This window comes from Protobothrops mucrosquamatus, unplaced genomic scaffold (assembly GCF_001527695.2).
Source record: "Protobothrops mucrosquamatus isolate PMUCROS unplaced genomic scaffold, P.Mucros_1.0 scaffold1132, whole genome shotgun sequence".
NCBI classification, from domain to species: Eukaryota; Metazoa; Chordata; class Lepidosauria; order Squamata; family Viperidae; genus Protobothrops; species Protobothrops mucrosquamatus.
In genome coordinates this window covers 252,068-263,840 of record NW_015387350.1, presented here as the reverse complement: position 1 = coordinate 263,840, position 11,773 = coordinate 252,068, and positions in this window count along the sequence as shown.

Genomic DNA, 11,773 nt, shown 5'->3' with positions numbered 1-11,773 from the left:
ATCTTTGTTGCTCTTCTCTGTACTCTTTCCAAAGTCTCGACATCTTTTTTACATCGCGGTGACCAAAACTGGATGCAGTATTCCAAGTGTGGCCTTACCAAGGCATTGTAAAGTGGTATTAACACTTCACGTGATCTTGATTCTATCCCTCTGTTAATGCAGCCTAGCACTGTGTTGGCCTTTTTGGCAGCTGCAGCACTACCACTACCTTTGAGGAAATCTTTAAACCATTACACCTTCAACAACTGAGTTTAAAAAATAGCATTCTGAGTCTTCTAGATCTAGAAGGAATTATACCAGGAATGCACCTTTCAAAATAAAAGAATATCCCTATGCTTTTAAAACCCATAATGCAACTGGAGATTAAATCTTTTCCAAGGGAGGCCTTTTCCATGGGTTTGTTGATTTGGAGGAAAACTGAGGAGGAAAATGCCAATTTTGCACCATGCAATAAAAGATACCATGAAGCTATCTCTCTTACAGACTGAAAATGTGATGAACGTAGCATGGGGATACAGCAGAAAGAAAGATGCTACTGTGGTATCTTTGTGCTGCCTTTAAGTGCAAATGTGGAAATACTGACAGCTTGTGTCTTATCTAACTTTGCATAATTCCTATTATTCTTAATAGCGCCTGTTACTTCAGAATTTGTGCAGGCAGAAATTGACCAAGTCCCAAAATCCATTAATACCATTTTCAACAGATACACATCGTAGATTTCTGCCTGATGCATATTGACATTCACAGTATTGTAAAAGGTTCTTTTAACTATAATAAATGTCTGTATTCAGTGACTTCTTCTAATTTATGCTTTAGGATTTACTGTTTTAACCTTGGGCAACCCGAGTTATATGCTGTTATTGTTCTTTTAATCCTTGTAAGCCACCTAGAGTCACTGTTATGAGATGGTTGGTCATAGAAATCATTTAAATAAATAAACACACACACACTGTATGCTTCATCAATTATGCAACAATTTGTGTATATCTTATGCATTCCATTTTTTGCATATATTCATTATTGTTATGTTTTGATAATTATATTGGTATTGTAATTTATTATAATAGCAAGTTGCCTAGAGGTTTGTGAATATAACACATGCAATTGAATACATAATCCCAAACTCCAGATTTTAAATACTAAAACAAAAACAAGTTTTTTTCAATATATTTGAATCTATGCAGTATAACCATGTTGCAGGAAACTCCAATGCAAATAGTGATCAAGAGATAGCTATCCTAGTAATAGTAACTGAAATACAATTGATTTTCATGGGAGAAGGTAGCCACTGGAATGAAATATCTCTTTGAATGCAAATTTACATATATTTTTTTTGTAAATTTACATCGTCTGTATAGCTTGCATGATGCAAATGGCATATAGTACATCTATACAAATAACACGAATTATCTCAATTGTTGAGACTGCTGCAGAAACAAGATATCTTTTATTTGTAGGTGGTGATTTTGCTAGAATTAATGAGAAGATATGTAAGGTAAGGAAAGGAGAACTACCAAAACAAATTTTAAAGAAGACAAATATTGGCATCTTTTAAATGCTAAGCACAAATCAATGCCTTACTGTTGGTTAGCTTGCTATTAATTGCAGTGGTAGGAGGTATTCTGCCATTCTACCATATTTCAACATATGCAAACAGGAGATAGTTTAAAATTGTAGCCTACAGCAGTGGGTTAGGCAAATGAATTTCAAACGTTTATCATAAGTTGTGAAGAGAGATGAAATGAGAGAAGTAAAATGCCAATAAAATTTGAAGTTCAGAATATAGGCAGCTTGGCAAGGGAGGGGAAGAATAGAGAAAACATAAGAATGAATTATGGCTAGTTGGAATAGTTAGATTAGTTTAAACTTTTAAGATATATATCATATTTATATATCATATTTAGAAACCCCCTATGTCCCTCCTAGAACAACTTTGGGTTTTTAATTTGTTTGCAAAATCTGATGGTGATTTTTGTAAAAGTAAATTCATACTGCATTCTGATACAGGTAGTGTTCAATTTATGACTCCAATTGAGCCCAGAATTTTGGTTATAAGTCATTGTAGTTGTTAAGCAAAGTATCACATGACTGCTTTGATCAACAACTGCAGTCCTGGCTCTACCAGTTGCTGTCATTAAGTAACTGTGTGGGTCATTAAGCAGAACATGTGGTGCCTCAGAGGGATGGGGGAGGCCCAGCACAGGCCTAGGTTCACATTCTATTGTAGCCCTGGGCTTGCATTGCATCATGCCCAAAGCTTATACATAGCTAAGAATTACAGGGCCTTTTCAACTCCCTGAGGCATCCCCTACACAGAAGCACTTGGTGGCAGTACTGAGGCTGGGCCTGAAGTAAAGGCCCATGGCCATCAGTGGTCTCAGCTAGCTACCACTACCCCAGGCCTAGATTTCAGCCCTAGAACTGCCACTGCCATTTGTACCATTCTCCAAGGTGCACAAGCCTTGCAGAATGGTGCAATTGCCCCTATGGGCAAATCCCTGCACTCCCCAGGATCAGGTGTGTGCTGCTTACCTTCAGATGGTTTTCTCTTTCTGTTGACAAGTGCAAACTAGAGTCTTTTTTCCTGGAGCAGCTTCAGAGCATGTTCTTATGCAGCCTCTGAAGCCTCCAGAAACTATGCGAGAATAGGGTGTGCTCTTGCATAGCTTCTAGAGTCTCAAGGTCACATAAGAGCAGGGCCCATTCTTGCATGGTTTCTGGATGCTCTGGAAGCCACAGAGAGCGCACTCCTCTTGCAAGGCTTTCAGAGGCTCCAGAGGCCATCTGAGAGCAAGCCCCATTTTTACATGTTTTCCAGAGATTCCAGTGGTTGCGCAACAACATGTTCCAAATCCCCTTCAAGAAATAAGGTCTCATGCAACCCGAAGCTGCCTCAGATAGGCCACAGAAGCCTGTCAATAGGAGGAGAAAACTACGTGGGTGGCAAATTCTGGGCAGCACTGAATCAGAGAGCAAATCATGCTGATGCCCAAGGCTTGCGCCCCTTGGAGGAGGTAGCATTTCTGAACAGCAGCGCTAGGGCTGAAGTTGAGGTCTGGGGTGGTGGCAACTGAGGCTGCTAAATGCCCTGAACCTCAACTTCAGGTCCAGCCTCAGGCTGCCACTGAGTGCTGCTGTTCAGGGTAGCGTAGATGAAGGGGAGAGAAACAAGTGGAGGAATTGCAGTGCCTCTGTGGTGGGAGGGTGCCCTAAAAAGCACCCAAATTCTTATCATGTGACTGAGGACGTTTGGGCAAGGATCATAACACCTTTCAATCAGCGCTGTCATAATTTTGAATGGTAGCTTAACAAATGATGGCAAGTCAAGGACTATCTGTATTGTTACCAGCACAAATATGACCATAACGTTTATTTCTGCTGACATCAAAACACACCAAGCATTGTCATGTCTGCATGATTGCAATGTTAACATGCACAAAGAATATGAGACCATCTTTCTCAATACAATTGTCCAAGAGGAGATCAGAAAAACCAACATTCAACAACTATTCAAACTGTAAGCTACTACCAGCTATAGAGTAAAAAATCCCTATCACTCTCTCCACAGGAAAAGGAAATAAATTTCTACCCCATCCATATTTTAGTACACACACATATATACATTTGTCTGGTGATTTGCAACCCAAGAGATTGCTGGGAGAGGAAAGAGGACAAATCCTAAGCATGTATTTTATTCCACTATTATGAGCTACTTTAAACTTTTATGTAAGTAGAAAAGTAAGTGTTATACTGGATAAATAAATTCAATGAAAAAACTGAAAATTCCAGAAAAGGATGGTGAACTTTTTTTTCCAGAGAGAGGGGAAGAAGAATAATGATTGACATGAGCCCTGAAACCAAAAGACAAATAAGGAAAGCATTTCTTTCAGTGGGAACATATGTTATCCTACACAGCTGAGTTAGTCCTGAAGAAATAGATGGAGCTATTATTGGTGAAGCGAGCTGTCTCCTCAGGGGCTGGATCCCAGCCCATCTGCCTTCTGCTAGCTTCCAGTAGAGGAATAGAATTCTGGATCAGGTCCTAATAAATGCCTCTTTGTGAAAAGAAAAATCTGGAGATGGGAGTATGTACCATCTTTGCTTTCAATTTTTTAGTTTGCATTTTTAGTTGTTAATTTTTAAATACTTTTAATATTTATGTTTTTAATTGTAAGACACACAGAATTGATTTGTAGAGTGAGATGGGTGGCATATAAATTTAATAAATAAAATAAAATATTGGGTACCCCTTCCAAGGAGCTGAATGTAAATCCAGCTTATGCTATCCCATCCTAGGTAGAGATTGATCGATTGATCAATAGATCAATAGATAGACAGACAGATATATACAGAGGTACTGCGTTTTCCTTTTTAAAAGCCTCCAAACAAACTGAAGAATCTTCTTAGATGAGAAGTGAAACCTTTTCAAAGAAAAAAACACCTTTTGCAAAAACACCTTTGTGATAACCATGACCTGGATGACTGAGAATCTCCATAGACATTCCTTCAAACTTTTAAAATCAAAGCTTGTGATTCATTGCAGCTATTCATTTCAAAACTTTATTAATCTGTGATATGGCAAGAAACTATGTATTTAAAATTCAATGGAATTGGCTTTTCAGTGACATCCCACTTGTTAGCAAACAGAACAAACAGAAATCAGGTTATATAAGGATACACAAACTTTGCATTAGAAGAATGGGAAAAAGAACAAAATTGAACCTGTAATTTTTGGGAGGAAGACACAAATTTTATATGAAGAGTATGAAGATTAGTTAAATGAAATGCGGTTAAGCTAACCAGGTGTTAACCATCTGGATTCAACCTTGATACCAGGAGTACTTTTAGACATTACACAATGTCCTGCAATTCACTTAAATCTTATAATTTCTTGAATGTTGAGGTATCTATTCAAATAATTGCATGGGATAAGCAGTTCAAAAACTTAAGATGAAGGACAGATATTCAACGTTCTCAGATTCAATAATGCCTTTTATTTCCAAATATTAATCCTAAGGAATTCTGCCTCTTCCTAAAATGACCATATAGGTTTTAGAGTTTTTAAGGGCAGCAAGGGTTAACTAATTTACAGGATTTATGACCTCCATCATGTTCTGCGTTTTCTTTGCCCTCTTCTATTAATCAATAATCCATTATCATAACTCTTTGGAAATGATTTATCGTTTTTATCATCTGTTTCTATCTTGGAAACAGGAGTTTTCTGCATCAGGGTCTGCTATTAAACTTCTGGTCTATGAAGATGAATAGAGATAGCATTGTATGTGTGTGTCCAGTACACAGAAGGAGAGATGATGAGATTTCTTTTCAAGGCAATGAAGTCATTTCTGGACTCCAGCATCTATACGTAGCTCAAAGCTATAGCCTGCCATAAATTTTGGCTCTTGTTCTTATACATTCAGCCAGATCTAGGCAATGCAGGCTCATCTGAGCTAATGTAACTTCACAACAGCATAGGAAAAATTCAAGTGACCATTGAAAATTGCCCATTGAACTGACATTAAGAATACTAATGAATTTCAACCCTGATTCTAAAACAAGATGAAGAACCTCAGCTTCCAGGAAAACATTGTCCATACAATCCTCCATCCTGCATTGACTTTTTTCCCCAGGGACTATCTCCAGAATCTATCTCGGAATCCACGTTAAAGTCCTACCTGTTTTTCTGAAGAAAGGCCCACCAAGACTCCCAAGCCTGTAACAGGACCATGTTTTTCATCAGCAACCAGTCCAATGCAATACTGTATAACAGACATGTCAAACTCATGACGTCACATGACGTCGCCCAATGTATTGGAATAGTTTTGCCATTGCCGGCAATGGGGTGGGTGTGGCTTCTGGATGACGCATCCGGCCCGCAGGCTGGCAGTTTGACACCCCTGCTGTACAAGTTGCTTGCAATACAACTTTAAAAGAATCTCCATTTGTTGTTATTTTAACATCTCAACATTAGTTTAGGAAGACTAATTCTAACCAACCTCAAATGATTATTTTAAAAATTTGCATGCCTCCATGTTGCCCTAATGTTTTAGAACAATCTATAAAGTGTCTATAAAGTCTAATTTATAAAGTCACTGCTGTGTAAAACTCATAAGGAGATTTTTAGAAAAGGTGTATCAAAAGTGGAATGGTTCTAGCCATTGTTGGCTGTGGTCTCCCCAATTACTAGCATACAGCTCCAATATGCTTTTTAAGAACCATATTGCCCTTGCACCAGACAACTTATTCATCCTTGTTCTGAAGAGAGCTGTCTCAGTTGTACAAGCTCAAAATGACCCCTAAGTTTCTCAGATCTCTCTATAGAATGGATTCCTTGCCACAACTTGATATCTAAATAACAATAACCATAGCACAGTTATAGCTGTAAGTTCATGAAATGGCTCGTGGATCATGGATGTCTGGATACCTCTGTGATCCTTCTCCAAGTTTCATCAGTCCATCCAGTAAGGTTTGCAAAAGCCAGGTTGCTGAGAATCCCAAGGGAAATGCCATTTTCAGAACTCTGGACTCAATGATAACTCCATTCCTTGGAATAGCTTCCCCCCAGATATCCAGAATGCCCTCTCTTTACTAAATTTTCAGACAGCAATAAAAAGTTTGGTCTAGTGGTTAAGGTAAATTAGAAATTGGGAGACCATGAGTTCAAGTCCTGCCTTAGGCATGAAACTGGGTGACTTTGGGCCGGTCACTCTTTCTCAGTCCAACCCATCTCACAGGGTTGTTCGTGTATGAAAAATAGGAGGAAGGAGTATTGTTTGTATTCATCACCTTGAGTTATATGTGAAAATAATAAAGACAGGATATAAATTAAATCAATCAATCAATATATGGGTATTAAAAGGAATATCCAACTGGAATGAGTAGTATTACTGTATGGCTTTTTGACTAGAATTGTATATATTTTTGTTTTTAAATCTTCTGATTTTAATATTGTAAGTCAGAGGTCCCCAATCTTTTGGGCACCAGGGACCGGTGCCATGGAGAAAGGTTTTTCCATGGATCAGAGGGGGTGTGGTTTTGAATACTGCTGGTATCCCGAGGATGGAGCTTTGCTTATTTGTGCAGCCCACTTGTTGGCATGCTGTGAACGGTGCTGGTCCACGGACCGGGGTTGGGGCACCTGTTGTAAGTCACACAGAGTTCAAAAAAGAGAGGGAGGGAGGGAGGGAGGGAGGGAGGAAGGAAGGAAGGAAGGAAGGAAGGAAGGAAGGAAGGAAGGAAGGAAGGAAGGAAGGAAGGAAGGAAGGAAGGAAGGAAGGAAGGAAGGAAGGAAGTTTTGACTCTTGGAATTATCCACAGTTCTGTAGAATTATACATATACAGTGAATATTGCTGACTTTCCTTTATGCATTCTTTTTTGCTTAAAAATATTGCACAGGCTTTATTAAGCTATAAATGTATATATTTCCTGATTTATTTTAAATAACATATGGAAATAATTTTAGTATTTTCTGGTTACATGTCAATTTTTCATTATTAGACATGTCTATCTACAAAAGTGTAATGTGCCCAGAAAATATTTTTAAATCTGATTTAAGTACTTGATATCTCCAATGGGAATCTAGACCATCAATTTCTAAAAGATAGCATTTCACATAGCAAAATGCACACCATTTGATAACACCATTGCATTGCTTTTGACAATGAATCTTTTGTTGATTCAGGTGACAACCAATCCTCTATGAGTTTCTATAAATTAGCTCTCACCATATTGTTTTTGGGAGAGACACTCTTCATCTGGCTCCTCTGATGAGATGTGTTCATGATGGTTGAAGCTCTGGCACAACTTTCATCTTCCTCAGAACACACAAGCCCCACAACCACGTCAAGGTAGTGCCTCATCGTGGTGGTGGTGATAACAATAACAAGGTTAAACAGGTGTGAGAGTATAGACTCCCCACACATCAGAAGCATCAGACTCCCATATCTCACTCCTGAGTGCCAAGATTAAAGTTCAGGTTTTAATTTGTATACAGTATTGTTTCATTTTGTTTATTGCAATAACATTTATACTAAGCATTTTGAGAATATGATGCAACTGTGTTGCATGTATTGTTCTTCCAATATTATTATAATGGTACTGTATTATTTTATAGCTGTTTGTTTTAAATATTTATAAGCCACCTTTCAGTTCACAAAAACTCTCAGTGCAACTCGTGTGGTCATAAACCAGTATAGAAAAATATGGAACATATTCTACAACTCAACAACCAAATGCAAAATTAATATGCTGCAAACATTAACAGCAATTCCAAGTAACAGAGTCAACAATACTCAGCATAAAAGGCGCAGCAGATTAAAAACTAGTGAAATGTGAAATGCCAAGAGAGCTCAACAGATAGAAGAGTATTTTCTCGTAACTAAAATGATATTAAATGTAACAGGGCATTTTACATCTGAAATTTCCTTTCTCCTATTACTGCCCCCGTCCTAACTTTAAAATGTGACGATCATCCAGTGAAGAGTATAACATGTTATAAATACATGTATATGAGCTTTCCCTACTTGCCTTTAACCATATACTAATATGCCTTAGCAACACCTTTTTTCTGCTTTACCTGTGTGATGTTATCTTCTTCTTATCCCCTGCTCATGAGAGTAACCACCTTGAACTGTGTTTAGGAGTACCAGTGTTAAAACAGCAAAGTATATAAAAGCTATTAGGCTTTGCCACTCATTTACCTTGCAAGAATTCAGGTGACTGAAGCAATATGGAGCCGTGGAAAGAGAGGCAGGATAGGAAAGGCAATGAGGATAGCAACAGAAGCCCTATGACTTCTAGCAACACGTAAGGCCAAACAAAATCTTTACAAGTTGGTCATGTGAATACAAAGCATCTAATTTCTAAATAGCTGGGTTTTAAAGGATAAATTATAGTGATGTGCACTTAATATTCTCACCTGAAACCAAAGATTAATTTATATATCACTAAAACCTCCTGTCTGTTTGTCCATGGATAATATTATGATGCAATATTTTCACTTAATTTCAATTTTTGAATTAAGCCATTTCAAATGGATTAACTTAAAGAATGTGTCCAAAATCTCAGACCCACAATCCAATGGAATTGAAATTTCAAGAATCTTTATACCAGTCCTATTCACACAGTCTTGGCCACTGAAGTAACATCATGATTAGCCATGATTATGTAATTGCAATGTCCAACTACCCTTCTCAGAAATCTGTAGGTTGCCTGGCACAAGCTAAGATGAGAGGCGCATATCACTGCCCTCTTTCTTACCTCCCTCTGTGCCCTCTGTCCCCTCTGTCCAGTTGGCTGGTGGCAAAGCCTGAAAGGTAAGTAGCTATTGAATGCTTTGGAGCCAAGGCCAAAAACTGACATCTCTTAATGGCCAGTGGGTGATGAGGGATGAAGAAGGGAATGACTTGGAGGTCTCCTGGGTGGTCCCTCTTCCCCCCTGGGGGGCAGTTTTGTTTGCCATGCATGGGTCTCTATTCCTCCTCCCCTCAGCAAAATGGCAGATGGTTCTGTGAATCTGCCATGAGAGAAGAATGGGGGGAAAGCTTCACTTGGGCTCTATTAAAGTCATGAGGGGATGGGAAGCAGCACCAGCCTATATCATATGTGAAAAGAAGAATGGATTATCATGGATTATAAATAGGAATACAATCAAGAGGAATATAGCATGTGACACAAGAACACTCATTCTTTACACTCCTCAAATTTTAAATCGCCATTTTAAAGGGAAATACAGGAGATCTCTGGCTATCGGGGGCGAGTCATTAGCCCCCGCGGAGAGGGCTCGCAACCTGGGCGTCCTCCTGGATGCTCGGCTGTCTTTAGACGATCATGTGATGGCCGTGGCCAGGGGGGCTTTTCATCAGGCTCGCCTGATACGCCAGTTGCGCCCCTTTCTGGATCGGGACGCCCTACGCACAGTCACTCAAGCCCTTGTTGTTTCCCGCCTGGACTATTGCAATGCTCTCTACATGGGGCTCCCCTTGAGGTGCACCCGGAGGCTCCAGCTAGTTCAGAATGTGGCTGCGTGGGGGATCTTGGGGGCCTCTAGATGCTCCCATGTAACACCTCTCCTGCGCGAGCTGCACTGGCTGCTGGTGGCCTTCCGGGTGCACTTCAAGGTGTTAGTAACAACTTTTTTTCGCGAGGTACCGTTACCTGGATCCATAAACGTTCTGGCGGAGGATGGTTTGTGGAGGGAAGCTGGTCAGGCGAGGGTGTCTCTCCCGGAGGAATCTCACGGCAGCCGGTCTGTTACGGCCGACCGCTGGGGGTCCCCCTCTCGGAAGAGACACGCAGCTCCTGCCCTCTGGAATGACCTACCCCCCGACCTACGTAGAGTTGCGGACCTGCGCCTTTTTCGCCGAGCCCTGAAGGCCCATCTATTCCGTGCGGCCGGCCTGGCGTAGTTTGATTATGTTTCAGTGGGGGGGGGTTTACGGGTGTGTTTTTAGAATAGGCCTGTTATTTAATTCGATTTTAAAACAAACTATTTATTTATTATCGTGGTTTTTAGTATCGCCTGTTCACCGCCCTGAGTCCCATAAGGGAGATAGGACGGTATATAAATTTAATAAATAAAATAAATAAATAAATAATATCTGAATTTCTCAATTCATTTTCTGGAAATAAACAATACCTTGCAGCTAGTTATCCTACTTTTCAGCAATTGAAAACTATTTCAATTACATGAAATAGTTCAACAACCTTAATTATTATGTCCTGCTCTAAATGTTCGCTATTAACGATACTGAGAAGGAGTGAAACAACTGCTTCTTTCTCATTCTAGTAATCGTGAACCATTGTTTCCTTTTTCCTAGAAACGAGTTCTCCTGGGTAAGACATTCTTCCACCCACCCCAAGTACAGCTATTTTTGCCTACATAATTTTCTAACCTGCTGACACTAGACAATTAATGCAACCATCAGTCTAAATTTGTTTGGAGACTGTCTTTATCACACGTTAAAGTAAGCATTACAATTGCCAATGCATATTTTCCTTGGGTAGACTGTTCTGGCCCGCAGTGCCCTCTTGTGTCTGCCAGCACAACAAACTATAACACAGGAGCTGCTGATAAGCAGGAAAATATATTAATGTTTCTTGACCTTGTGATCTGCTGAAACAAGCTCTATTTTGCCCCAACCTCTTAACTATAATGTCTGGCACAGCTTAGAAAAGAGTGCTGGATACATCAGAACATCAGTGAAGAGGGATTTCTATGGTGGGAAGAAACGAGTTTTTAAAGAATACATAAAAGGAAAAGACACATTTAAAAGACTTTTTTTAAAAAATCCAGACATATACTGTAGTTTCAAAATTTTGACAAGGTTTTGCCATATCCTATGCAATCTGAAAACTTAAAACATACAGTAAGAAAAATCAGTATTCATTCTCCTGATGTGCTATTCTGTGAACTGCTATGTTCCTGTCCTTGTCCCTACTTTACATCTGATTCAAGAGCTAGACTCAAAACTGGGCCATTTACTCTTTCCTCTTACACCAGTTTCTCAGTGCAAATTACTATCCTTGATGCTCTAACCCAGGGGTCCCTGACCCCTGGTCTGTGGACCAGTACCGGTGTTGTGTTCTTTGTATTCCCCCCCCTTAATCCCCTATGCATATCCTGATCACCCATTAAGGGTGATTGCCCTTCACCATTGATCGCCCATTAAGGGTGATTGCCCTTCACCATTGATCGCCCATTAAGGGTGATTGCCCTTCTCCATCTGCATACAGTTTCATGCCCGTTGCTGGTTGGCTAACTAGCAACAGGGT